Consider the following 14619-nt stretch of genomic DNA (forward strand, 5'->3'; position numbering starts at 1 on the left):
AGTTCAGTAGGAGGACTGAAGGAGAGATCCAATAATTTTTTGTTCTAAACTTACCTAGGTTCTTCTTGCTAATGATCTAGTGCTGATGGTTCTTGATCATCTCTAACCAGAAGTCAGTCCTATTTCAATATAAGCCCATGGTCTCTAAAAAAGAATTTGTCATAGCTATCAAAATCTTATTTTCATTCACACATAGCAATTTTTTCTCTATTATAAAAATATAAATTTGTTTTGGTGACAGTATCTGTTGTTTCTGCTTCTTCTACTCTGTGACATTACCCTGCTAACTGCAGTAGAACCATACATAACAGAGTTATGTACAATAGGGAAATGTTATTAAAAGTGAAAATCTAAATGAGTGTTTTGAGTTTTTTTTGTTTTTTCAATTCTGCTCCTCTTCCCAGTTCTGTTCTGCTATCTCTAGAACCCATCAATCCCCCCTTCCACTTCTTCCTTCAGGCTTTCATCAGCCTAGCTCCAGCCACAACCCACCTAAAAATTTGGTAACCAAAGTACAAATAAGCTGGATAAGTGGTATTAGGAAAGAATTTGTGAAGTTCTATTGGACTGCACTATCGTTTAGTATCCATGGCCATAATGATAACAGGTTCTAGTCTCCTCATCCTCCTTCAGTATAAACTTTTTACTTCCTGAAAACTGCATTTTTAAGAAGTTTTATAATACATGGGGTTCATTAATGGTGATATTGATGACCTTTTGGCCTTCATACAAGATCAATGGTCTCTTGAGCACATACTGACCTTGACATTATTTTAGACGATATTTATCTCAGATCAATAAATTTTGATTATTAATATCAACTACAGTCAATATTTGCTTATTGCAGTTAGAATACAAATGAGTAAGCAGGACTTCAAGTGAAGATTACTAGTAGCATTTATGTTTTCTCATTATAGGATCTTAAAACGTGGTTCTAAAAATGTCCTATGTTAAAATTACTAAGATTTGTAGAATTAAGTCATTAACAAAAAACAAAACACAACACACCAGACTCAGTAAGAGAAGATCCCTTACTCTAATAATGTCCCTCCAGGGGCATTTTTTCCTACTGACAAAGCTTAACATTTACTCACTGCAAAAGAGAAATGTGTGGACAATCCAATCCATTATTGCAGTGCAGGTACTGAAGGGTGAGTTAGCGCTAAGAAGTGATATATTGATACCTATGTTGTTGAACATTTTCATATGTTTGCAAATTGTCTGTTCAGGTCATTTTCATATTTCTCTCCTGAGAAGATTTTATATCTTTTGTTTCTAAAAATCCTTTACATGTTAAGAATATCAATTTAGTTCATCACATATATTTTGTTTATAGTTCCAGAACATAGAGATTTATATTCTTGTAAAAAAAACTATTAATTTTTTCCTTTTGTCAAAATTTCTTTTGTCTAGATTTCTTTCAACTACATGCTTAGAGATAATTTTCCCTACTTGTGATCAAAAAAATTGTCACCTACATTATCTTCTGATCTATTTTCTTTTCATTTAAAATTTACCCCATAGGGAATTTTCTTTTGTATATGGCATAAGGCAGAAATCTAATTCTGTTCTCCCCCAAATGTTTTCTAATTATCCCAAAGTCTAAATGAGCTACTATTTTCCCTCTGATTTTCTTGACCTACTGTCATATTATTAAATACTTATGTTTATAGACAGAATCAAAAAATAATAATTTCATAGATACCTATGGACCCATCACACATAGGTAAGAGATGTTACGATATAACCATGTTGTCTTAAAATTTTTAAAGGAAATAAAATGTTAAATAGAGATCTATAACCCCTCTGTCTATCTTGTCCACCCCCTCACTCCCCAGAAGTAGCTAACATCCTGAAGTTGATATGTATCTTTAGCCTACATGTTTTAATATTTTTATGACATGTTTGTATACAATTTGTTTTAAGAAATATATGTAAATAGTATACCCTATATATCCTTTAGCAACCTTTTTTTTACTCAACATTGTTTTTCAGATGTATCCATGTTCACTCACACACACACACACACTTCATTCATTTTAATTCTGTGTAGTATTCTATTTTATAAATAAATCACAGTTTATTTGTCCATTTCCTACTACATAAAGACAGTGTGAACCAAATTGGTCGTAATGATTTACCCTCTCATCCTCAACACATGAGGGTCACCTCTGCTTCACAGCCCCACAGACTGATGTTATTAGAAATTTATTTTTGTAGCTATATGGGGTATAGAATATTATCTCATTTTTATCTTAATTTGTATTTACCTGAGATTACATGTATTGACCACTGAAATTTACTCATGAATTGCCTTTTCATAAACTATGCCCATTTTTCTTAGAGACACATTCAACCAGGACGTGAACTGCTTTGGTATGCAGAGCTCTGGGGTGAAGTTAAACTAATTTGCATAGGTTCCTTCCAAAGGGAAAATAATGGGACCATTAAGCTCTGCATCACAGCAATCTGGCAATATTGTTACACTTTTAGAAATTATTACTATAGTACTAATAGTAGTAGTAGTCATAATGGTAGTAGGAGCATACATTTTCTACAGATCTTGTGGGTGCCAGGTACTCTGCTTGTTATGTGTTGTCTTATTTAATTTTCACAACAATTATGTGAGATTAATTCTATTATTCTTTATTTTATAGATGAGGAACCTGAAGCTCAGAAAGTTAGATAACTTGCCTCAAGTCACACAGCTTGAAAGAAACAAAGGCAAAATTCAAATCTAGTTCACATGACTCTACAACTCAGAATCTTAATACATTGAACCCAAGAATGTAGGGAAGTCAACATCTACAAACAATAAATGCTGGAGAGGGTCTGGAGAAAAGAGAACCCTCCTACACTGCTGGGAATGTAAATTGGTACAGCCACTATGGAAAACAGCATGGAGGTTCCTTAAAAAACTGAAAATAGAACTACCAATGATCTAGCAATCCCACTCCTGGGCATATACCTGGCGAAAACCATAATTCAAAAAGATACATACATCCCAATGTTCATAGAAGCACTATCTATAATAACCAGGACATGGAAACAACCTAAATGTCCATCGACAAAGAATGGATAAAGAAGATGTGGTACATATATACAATGGAATATTACTCAGCCATAAAAAAGAACGAAATCATGCCATCTGCAGCAACATGGATGGACCTAGAGACTGTCATACTGAGTGAAGTAAGGCAGAAGAAGAAAGACAAATATCATATGATATCGCTTATATGTAGAATCTAAAAAAATGGCACAGAAAACAGAAATATAGTCACACATGTAGAAAAACTTATGATTACCAAGGGGGAAAGGGGGGGGTATAAATTGGGAGATTGGGTTTGACGAATACACACTACCATATATAAAATAGATAAACTAATAAGAACCTACTGTATAGCACAGGGAACTCTACTCAGTACTCTGTAACGGCCTATATGGGAAAAGAATCTTAAAAAGAGTGGATATGTGTATATGTATAACTGATTCACATTGCTGTACATCAGGAACTAACACACTATTGTAAATCAACTAATTTTTAAATTAATAAAAATTAATTAAAAAATAAAATCCAAGTTCATGCTAGAGAAAAAAAAAAAGAATGTAGGGAAGTCAACGTAGGGACTTAGACTAGAAAGGAATTACCATCAAGTGACAAACATCTATGGAAGTGGATAGGACCAGCGTTTAATAGTGACACCAGTGAGAAGCCATAAGTAGAGGACCAATGTAAACTTGCAATTATCTTTGAAATTTCATTGACAGTCTTTGGTGTGAGAAAACCACCTGAACAACTTGAAGAGTAAGGAAGGAGAAGCACTCAAATGGACGATGCTGAACTTCCCACTAATAAGGACATGCTATTGCTTGAAAAATTAGCTGTCAAAATAAAGAAGATGTGATATATTGCCACTCCTAGTTGGTGAAGTAAATCATTTGCATATGTAAACTTAATCTATAATGTATATTCATATACATTAGTGGATTGTGGATTTATAACTTCTTCTTCAAGGAAGAAAGGTAGAGATGCTTGGAACATGGCCATAGCCTTTTGAGTTGAAGCAACAAATGGTAACTAGGCTCTGCCATAATACAATACAGGAAGTATTGCCAACTAGAAAGGATATATCTTAGGGCAGGGCCACTATAATATTTCTTATTTTAATACTTTAGTAGTATGTCACTTTGAATCAGAGACTAGTCAGTGACTTATAATCTAGTGCAAGCTTTGTAACCTTTAGTTTTTTCTACTCATAATTTATCTAGTACTGATTTTAAAACATTTAAACACCTTACTTTTCCTCTTTGTTCGAAAAAGAACACGAATTTGGAATGAGCTTTACAATTTTATTCATGAGATCTATCCATCCTTATGTCAATAGTAACTGCTCAATTATAATTAATCATTTTAGAGAACATGTTATTGCTTCTTATAAATCAGCCACTGCTCCTAATTTTACAAAATGCAATTCAATGAATTCCCATCTATACTGTTGTCATATTTCCACTTTAATTTCCATCTTAAATCCTTAGGGTTGAAAAGAATCTTAGAGATCTTCCAGCTCAGTTTTAATGATAAGAAAGTTGTCACTCAGAAAAGTTAAGGAACTTGTTCAAGATTTTATCTTTTATTAGTGGCAGACCTAGGGCAAAAAGGCAATTTCTAGACTATTCCATCAAATGCTCTCTTTCCACTACTTGTAAAACTTCTTCCTAAACACCTACCTAGAATCAGAAAAAGCACATCTCATTCAAAATTATGCATTCATCATTTTATTTTTTTACTATCTGAAGACAGGAGATATACATATAAAATAACATTGATTGAGCCAATCCCATAACTATCTATACAGTTATATAGATAGAGACAGATATAGAGATGATAGAGGTATAGGTATAGATATATTTTCTTAGATATTTTAACTTTGCCTCTCCTCACCTTCCTCCCTTAGTTATTGAAAAGAAGGTAGTCTTAATACTAAACTGGAAGAAGGATCCCAGCATCCCATCCTCAAAGGATCATTCTGGTTAAGGAAGGTTCTCTTTGAATGAGTAAAAAATAATTTATTATTTCATCCAACATTTTAAGTGAAAAATATTTTACAAACACTCTTTGGGCCCTGTGGTTACTAGTGTGATTGTAATATCTACACTGTTCTCAACACACCCTTAATCCTCATGCATGTTTGGTTTATAGGATTTTTCCCCAAGCAACAACTATGAAAGAGGTAGATTGGTGACGTCATGTAGCATTAATGCAACTACTTCATTACCCCTCCCTATATTCACATCCTTTGCCATATGACTTTCCTGCCTCTCCTGTGGCCATGTGAGTTGGTCAATGGAATGTTAACAGGTGTGATGGGACAAAAGGCTTGAAAAGCACTTGCACATGTGGGTATGTTTGGGTTTGCTCTCTTGTGACTCTGTCATGCAATGAGAAGGACATGTCCAAACTATCCTGTTTTCCCAAGGGGAAGATGAAAGCCATGTGGAACTAAGCCAACATCTTCTCCCAGCTGAAGAAAAAAGTATTCTTCTATTATTATTCTGATTATATCATTCCTTCCAGTCTCTCTAGTTTCTCCTTACATGCATTTTACTAGGTAGATACTGGGATTCCTGAACATCTCACATGCCTTGTGAATACGTATACTTCGTACACTGAGTGACACACTTTCTTCCAAGTTTCTTCCACAATTTTCATCTCTTTTGTACCGCATTCTGAGAAAACTTCTTGGCTTGATCTTCCATAAAACTGATTTGGTGTTCAACCATTTCTATTCTACTATTCAGGTTTTTTTTTTTTTTTTTTTTTTTTGAGATTTTTAGGAAATTTGTGTGATTTACTTCAGCAGTTGGGTTGTATGAATTCAGTCACATCTTTTGTATTTTTTCAATTGCTCTTTAGCTGACAACTAACTAACCCTTTCTTGAGGTAGCCCTTTTTCTCTATAAATTTCACAAGAATCTGAAGAGTTTGCTCCAGTCTAAGGTCTTAGTCCTTTTGTCAATCAGCTGACAGAAAACTTAAATGTGATGAATCAGCTAGTACTATTGCTTCTGTCACTGGCACATAGGAACACTTTTGAAAACTATTCTTTCACCTTGTCCATCACTGCAGTTATGCCTACAGAGGTACAGTTCCCCCCACAAGTTTCACTGATGCACTAGACTTAAACTCCAAGAATATAGGCCTTTCAGCTCATATTCAAGCTTAATCATTACTTGCCTCCATAACCAGTTTGCCAAGATGGTTGGGTTTATAGGTATTTCTGGCCTCAGCTGCATTATATCCCATATCCAAGCCTCCCCAAGTTAATCTTTCACTTTAATATTGACCCTTGCTCACCTGTCCAGTTCTACCTTCTCCTATGGTGAGTTCCTCCCTGGGGTCGTTGGAGTCCTTTATGCCACTGGACTTTTCACAGACCTGATCAGTCAGAGTGGTGCTAACAACATTGAACCTCAAAAGGGAAAGAGCTGACTTTTCCTCTTGAGTAATCCATTCTTCCTTAGGCAAGTATTCCCATCTCCTCTCCAGTAGTCAACTCAGCATTCCAAAGACAGTTTAAAGGTAACTTTTTTTAGCCAAAGAAGCTCGTATTGTCCTCTTCTTTCACCCAGGCAGTGAGTTAATTGTGTCTACTCAAGTGGCCTTTTTCTGAATAAATATTTGCTCCAGAATGACTGGTCTTGTCCATAAATATGAAGAAGCTTTAGGGAATTAAGAGTTTTGCATTCTACATCAGTTGCACTGTCACATTTATTGATATTTCAACAATCATGTCGGGGCTTTTCAATGTCTATAAATTCTCTCTTACAGTTTACCTTTTCTTAGCAGCCTGTTCTAGCTATAGGAATTTAGTGTCCCCCCAAATTTCTCTGAAGATACTAATCATTTTAATGATATTTTCTATATTTCTCCAGTAATCAGTTTCCTCAAGAATTACTTCAATTTGTTCAGTTTGGTAGTCCATTTTTTCCTAAAAACTCTGGAGCTTCTTATTTATAAGTGAGGGTTTAAGATGATCAATATAGGTGGCCAATGTGAATGTCACAGTCCCTTGATAGTAAATTTGATTGCAAATGACAGAAGCCATGCTTATGGTAAGTGAGCTGGGATCTGTCATCAGAAATATCTCTGTGTTAGGGTGGATAGGAGCTTGCTGTCAGGATATGGGAAGATTTACCATGTTGGCAGATAATATTACATAGGTACACCACCCAACTTCTCTTTTTAGCACCAATACTCACTTTAAGTGTCACCTATCCATCCCCCATGGCCGAATCCATTCACCTCTTTATTAGGTCTCAAACTGTTTGTATCAGCTCTGTGAGAGCTGGGTGGGTGTGCTTTTTCCAGGTGTTTGGAATGTCCTAGTTTTATTGGTCTCCCTATTAAGTGTCCAACAGATGATTCCTGCCCCTAGCTCCTAATGATTATGATCTTGGAGTTTTCCAAATTTCTGTCCAGAAAAAAAGAAAAACAACTCCCTTCTCCCTCCATTAGTATTTTCTTTTGTTTGTATTAACTGCATGTATCAGTTCTATTTGGTTACTCTGTTGATCCAATCCCATCTGCTTTATATCTTCCAGAAATTTTTTGCTTCTGCTGGTCTAACCTTTCACATTTCCTAGTGCTGTTACATTTTCTTATTTTTATATGTATTCACTCATTCCAGTGGAACTTTGGGGACAGAATTGTAAATGTGTGTGCTTAGTCAGACATCCAGATGGCACTTAGCTCCCAAATGACTATTTTCTTTGTTATTTTTCTTTTTTCCCTTTTTTCTTTTCTTATTTAGTTTTTCATTGCTTTGTATTTAGTTTATTCTGTTTTATTCAAATGCCTTTTAAGAAGCAGGATAGGTGACGAGAGCACTGGCATAGTAGTTATGATTCTTTTATTCCAATCATGTTTTTGCTATTATCATTGCCATTATTAAACAGTGCCTGGCACATAGTAGGTGCTCAATAAGTATTTTTGAACAAATGAATGAACGAAGTAAATTACCTTCCCTCTGCAGACTTCAGTTTTCTCCAGTGTAAAATTAGGAGGCCTCTGCAAGTAATAGCAAGTTATGATTCTTCTTGAGCTGGATAGAAAACATTTATCATCACTTAACAGGAGGCACCAAGAAGAGAGAGGCTCCCAGTGTGTAAGCAGGAATGCAGTAGTATGTGACCATATAACAGGCAACCTAAGACAGAAAACTGTGATCAAAAACCTAAGAGCAGACCTTTGACATCAGAGTCTCAGGGAAATTCTAAATAATCATCATTAGGCTTAACAACTGACTCTCAGGGGACTGCAGAACTGTGATCAGGCCAGAGGGCAACTGAGCACTGAATTAGCCAAGACCTAGATTAAAACACAATCTGCCTTTAGAAGGGCACATGTTAACACCCTCTCCCTTTCCTAAACCCGCTTCATAAAAAACTAACCATAGGTAAAAGCTTCTGAGGCCACAGGGCCCGACAATTCTGCCCTGAGAAAACCTCAAAGGTACTGTACTCTTTATCCAGATTCAAACATCTTCTGCCTCGTTGTCCACTGGCATTAAGGTTCCCAGGTCAGGTTGTAAGTGTCACACAAACACACACAGCGGGGGGAACTCTATACCACATGCAGTCACCCAAAATAATTCATTAGCAATGATATTGCTTGGCAAAATTAAAGTCAAAGTCATAAACAACGCCTTTAGTGGGTTCTTTACATTTTGAATCACCTTGCTACTAGGATAACAAAAATGTTATTATTCTATTTCTGAGAATATAAAGAAACACAAGAGTTTACAAATTTCACATCTGCTTGATATGCTTCCTGCAGTGGTCTTCAAACACAATCACCTGGAGGTCTTGTTAAAGCTCAGGCTGATGGGGTCCCCCACCCAGAGTTTCTGATTCAATACATTGAGGGTAGGATCCAAGAGTTTGCAGTTCTAACATGGGAAGCAGATCCTGCTCATCCTGGGACTACACTTCAGTTCCAAAATTTCTGAGTCTTGTTCTAATGCTCATTTTGACTCTTTGGTCTGTTTTATTTGGGGAAGAGAGGATGTTGTTTTGTTTTGTTTTGTGCCTTTTGGAATGCCTTGTCATTTTTTGTTGAAAGCTCTACGTGATGTATTGGACAATGGGAACTGAGGCCTTTAGTGTGAAGTTTTAGGTTTATCTCACTAGGAGTTAGGCTGTGCATAGTGTCTGCTATGACTATAACTATTAGAGGCTTCAATTTCCTCTAGTGAACTTATTTTTTCTCCCCTGTTTTCTTTGAGTTTCCTTAGAATCTCCTCTTCAGATTGAGTCTGTGTCTCTTTCAGCTCTTTCAGTTGTAATTTACTGTTACTATACCAGAGCCCTATTGATGTGGTGCTAAGGTCCTAGGAAGGAAGCATTCTATATCTTATGACTAAATCTCCATTTTTTAGTGGCCCTGATGCTGTAGCAGAAACTAGTTGAGGCACCCCTATTACGTTAGCCCTTATTCAGCCCTTATTCTTTCTGCCCATTCAACTGGTCTCCTACAGACGGTTTTTTCCCCTCCTTTCTTGCTTAATTGCACTCTGAAAATGATTGCCCTCTAGCTAAAGTTGTACTATGCACCTGATGTTTACTTCTCCAAGACAACACTCCCTAACACTCCTTTCCTTTGTGAGCATTCTTCATTCTAGAAAGAAGGTCACAGAACGATAACCTCGAGGACCACAAGAACCTGTTCCAGAACCACATGACACCAGCCCTAATGATCTCAATGTCTCCAGGAGGAAAGAAGAATGCAAGACTACATCACCCTGGAACTTCCCTGGTGGTCCAGTGGTAAAGAATCCGCCTTCCAACGCAGGGGGCTCGGGTGCAATCCCTGGTTGGCCCGCATGCCACAACTACTGAGCCCACACGCCTCAACTAGAGAGCCCGCGTGCCACAAACTACAGAGCCCATGCGTTCTGGAGTCCATGCACCACAACTAGAGAGAGAAAACCCACATGCCACAACTAGAGAGAAGCCTGTGTGCCACAAAGAAAGATCCCACATGCCACAACTAGGACCCGACACAGCCAAAAATAATAAAAAATAAAGTAAAATATATAAATATTTTTTTAAAAAGACTACATCAGCCCTGATCCTTATCCACAGCCCTATTTTCCACTCTAAAACTATAAGACCCCTTCCTATCTCCCAGGAAGGGGGGCACAGTCTTGGGAGCATTAGCCTGTTGTGGCCCCCTTTGCCTGGCAAAGTAATAAAGCTACTCCTTTCTACTCCTCCAAAGCTTTGTCTCTGCATTTCTATTTGGCACCGGTGAACAGAGGCCTGGCTTTTCAGCAACACTGAGTCCCTAAGCTGTGACTTTCAGAAGAGTTTCTTAGCATTTTTTCTACTCTTATGTGAGGCAGAAAGGCTACAGGGGGCCCAGCTGTCTAACTGTCCCACTCCATGTTAGTTGATGCTCTGGTAAAGCTGTTTTCCTGGAGGGTAAGACTTTGCTGTGGAGGACACTCTGGGCATCTTTCAAAATCCTTACTTTTGCCCTACCCAGAGCACAAAGGGGTTTTTCTCTGATCTTCACAGTGAGAACTTGGTGGGGTTCCTGTGGGTACATATCATGAAAGTGTGAGGGTTCCCCCTAAGACTGGGTCCCAGGGAGTTTTTAACTTTCAAGCTTGTGCACAATCAGCCTCTAGAAATTTATCAATTACCATGTAAGTGTTTCTACCTGCAACTGGCTCCAGCAGGCTTGTGCTCCTGCTGAGCTGTGGTTCTCTGTATTCACTTGTCTCTCCAGTTTTCTAGGCAGCAATTTGCCCTGTCACCTCAATTCTCCAATGGATCTAAGAAGAGTTATTGATTTCCAGTTTCTTCAGATTGTTTCTTGTTGTGAGGAGTGACAGTTTCTAAGCACGTTGGGGAGGAAACCAGGCATCAGGACTTTGGGGGACTACTTGAGAACCACTGGCTTAGTGAGGAAATAACCACCTTCAATCAATCAAAGATTATGTGGATGTTTTAGGCTCTACTACATAGTAACTCCAATACGCCCATTAAATAAATAAATTTTTATAGCATTATTTGCCTCCAGTAAATACCCTTCATATCAAAAATAATACAATAGTATCAGAGCAGAGAAATAAGACCTGCCACCCATGACTGGGAAACAGTCTCATGACATACACAATTGAGCCACATCCTCAGGTGTATCTGTTAGGATAATTTTAGCTGCAAGTATCAAAAAACCTTACTCCAGCTGAAGTCTATCCCAAAGGGGCTTAGCTGAAGACCCACGTCATTGGAAACACCTCACAGAGTAAACATGTGGTTCTATTTACTCACAGAAGTATGTATTAGATCCATGGGAAAGAACCACAAGGCAGAGCTGCAGAAACTATGAAAGACCTAATAGTCGAATTTTTTTATCTTAGGTATTGGCATATCCCAATGATCTGTACTACTCTAGGATGTGATTGCTTAGGAGTGAATGTAATTTGAACTTATTCATGGTTAGAGTGTCTGCAGTTGAGAACCAGGCACATCCATCTACTCTGATCCTGAACATGGCTCTAAAGTACATTGCTTGACGAAAACAGACCCCAAAGATTAGAGGTGGGGACTGTTTTAAGTAGTTCCATACCCAAGTGGAGATCAAAGAAGTCCAACTAAAAGAATTGTGGATGGACATGACAATGACAGATTAAGCAAAATTTATTTTTCAAAGGTCTGTCTTGAAGATTATTTCTCAAAGTTTGGAGGAATTAACATGATTGGCTGTGGAAGGAATCACACATGTGAAATTTCTTAAAATAACATTTTATTGACATAATTTTGCCTATGTTACACTTAAAAAAAAAGACTCACTCCAACTGGCATGAACAATAAGAATTATTCTAACCATGAGCACTGGATAACACAAGGGGAAGTCCAGGGGCATAGTGGACTTTAGAGCAATGAACTCAAAGTCTCACTTATATTATCAAAGCTCTTCCTACATTTCATCCTACTATCTTCATTGTTCACTTCATCCTAAGGTCAGTTTTCTTTATGTTTCCAAGAAGTTGTCAGTAGCAGTAAAGGCTATATGCTTCCTTATCCATGTCCACTGGAAGGAAGAAAGCACCTTTTCCAAGCTATCAAAGAAATGCTTTTTCTTTTAGACCAGTTGGGACAACTTAAGTCATATGCTTAGTCCTAAACCAATAACTGATGCCAAAGAAAGCAATGGGTTGATTGGCTTAGGCTTAGGCTGCTAAACAATCATTTCCAAGAGGGATGAGACACATGATTGGTTTTAACTAATCAAGAACTAACCAAGAACTCAGCAATTCTGCAAACTACAAATGGAAGAAAAGTGGAGTGGATTTGGCAGGGGTAAACTATAATGTTCATAAAGCAGGCAAGATTTAAAAGGACCTTAAGAGCACAGAACTTTTGACATAATTTTGACACCTGCTAACATGAGTATAAATTTGAGAGTACACGCAATCATTCCAATGACTTACCTCTAAAACTGCTGTTATTAAATATGCAAAGTGTCTTGGACAAAACATCTGTAACACCCGCTGAAGATACTTCTCTAAAGACATTCTTACATGAAATGAAATCCCTTCTCCTTCCTTCAAAATAGTCAACTTACTGACTTCACAACTATTTAGCAGGAGAAAAAGCAGATAAACTTGAGCATTCCTTTCCTCTTGGACTCCTTTAGAAAGCTGTAGAGCATTATTTTCCTTTTGTATTTCAGCAATTTGGTTAGTGGGCTTCTTTTTTTTTCCTAAGCTGATCACTATAGATAAACATAAAATCTCTAAATAGATTTTCCTAGCCAGTTAACCATATTCTTGGGGGAAAACATAAGGTAGAATCATTATTAAAAAGCATTCTCAGTAACATACATCTTTATTATGTCAGTGTTTTGCCAAAAAAGAAAATGATTGATAGTAAAATCCACTTAATTTTTTTTCTTCACAGAATCAAGCCATCTGCCTCAAAGTACACCACCAGCCTCTGTTAGATGAATTCACACATTTTAAAGCCCCAGAGTAACCATTTGAATGGAAATTGGACACTTCTTGTCATTTAGGAAGCTTTTTTAAACTGGAAAGGCTTCTCATTTGTTCAATTAAATGTGTTTGTAAGCAACATACTTTATGAAATTTATCCCAAAACAGCAAGGTCTGAAATAATATTTGAAATAGATGGCACAGTTGTTGTATTTCAAGAGTTACCCGTGGACATAGATGGAGACGTTGAGGGAACTCTGAAGTTCAAGTCAAAATATTGTACAGTCAAAACTGTCAACCACAGCCATTAGAGATGGGTCCACACCTTCACTAATGGAGGTGTGTGGAAAGTGCAAAGATTTAGTCAAGTGGAACTTACATGCTTCTCTGGATGAATTCTTTTCTTCTCAGTTGAGCTTTAAAATTTGAGAATGCCGGAACTGCCGCCTTGGAGTTTTCTCTCTCTTGAATACTATTTGAAAACAGAACTACACACTGCAAGTATTGGGTATTCCCAAGTATTCCCAAAGGAATGTCAAATAGTGGTGTGTGCATAGCAGAGAAAGCAAAATAGACCGTTTAGACCTGGAGGAGCAGATGGGGGAGGGAACCCAGAGATAGTTCTCTATGGCTCTAGCTTTGTAAGAGAGGGAACAAAGGCCAAAGAAGGTTAAGAGTCATCACCTGCGTTCCACAGAACTGCTCTCCTCAGACTCATTCCAGGGCAACTTCCACCACAAACACTGCTTAATTAAAGGAAAAGAAAGGTTGCATGCTTTTGAATTTTACTTTATCTAATTTCACTTTGATTAAGAGTGTCACATCTTTTTTAAAAAAGTCATAATTTTTTATAAAGCACATTTAGAATGACAAAGTAGAGATCAATTTTTCTTAAAATTGCTTTAAGGTAAAAAATTTTCACAAAAATGGAAGTATATATGCTTTAATTTCTATAAACAATGTGTGTGTGTGTTAACAGGATATTTGGCTAAATTTTTCATTTTACATTAATCACGTAGACAACTTGCAGCTTTTTAAAAAATGCTAACAATTCTACATCTTAATCTAATCAAGTGAGTAATAAGTTCTGATGCAAAATTCCTGAATTCAGAATTCTTGAGTAGGTGACATACATCTGAGCAAACATACATACACACACACAAAATGCATAAACAGCGACTGGGAGGAAAATATTTCCACAGTCATAGCAACAATTCTTTTTAAATGCATCATTGTCTGGGGTTTGAAAGTTCACACATTTCCCTCTCACTTGTGGTTTTATAGACATGAGTGTTGAAAGCAGATGCCTTTAGTTTATTTCAGGGAGAACTCTGAGCTACTGAAAATGACAAATCTCAGCAATCACGTTTAGGCTCCCATATTCTTCTACATTGAAAAGAAATGGATAAAACCCTTAATAAGAGAAGCAGCAAATAACTAAGTTTATCCATCATCTTCTCTGCAGTAAGAGCTAATGAAACAGAAATGAAACCGTGTCCATCTTCAGAGGAACTTTTTCCCAAAAGACTATGTTCCTATACTTCAGTGGAGTCCTCCTGAAACAGCAAATTGATTTTCTAAAACATCCTTGGTTATTCCAGGGACAGAATAAAGTCAC

The 14619-nt window shown here is 37.0% G+C and overlaps 1 non-coding gene across 1 annotated transcript; it reads left to right on the forward strand.

The window, feature by feature from the left end:
- The first annotated feature begins 11250 nt into the window (after positions 1-11250).
- LOC112064042 (small nucleolar RNA SNORA18) lies at positions 11251-11380 on the forward strand. The gene has a single exon (XR_002891334.1). It is a non-coding gene; the product is annotated as a small nucleolar RNA SNORA18 (small nucleolar RNA).
- Positions 11381-14619: the final 3239 nt, after the last annotated feature.

Source organism: Physeter macrocephalus, chromosome 1, assembly GCF_002837175.3.
Source record: "Physeter macrocephalus isolate SW-GA chromosome 1, ASM283717v5, whole genome shotgun sequence".
NCBI lineage: Eukaryota > Metazoa > Chordata > Mammalia > Artiodactyla > Physeteridae > Physeter > Physeter macrocephalus.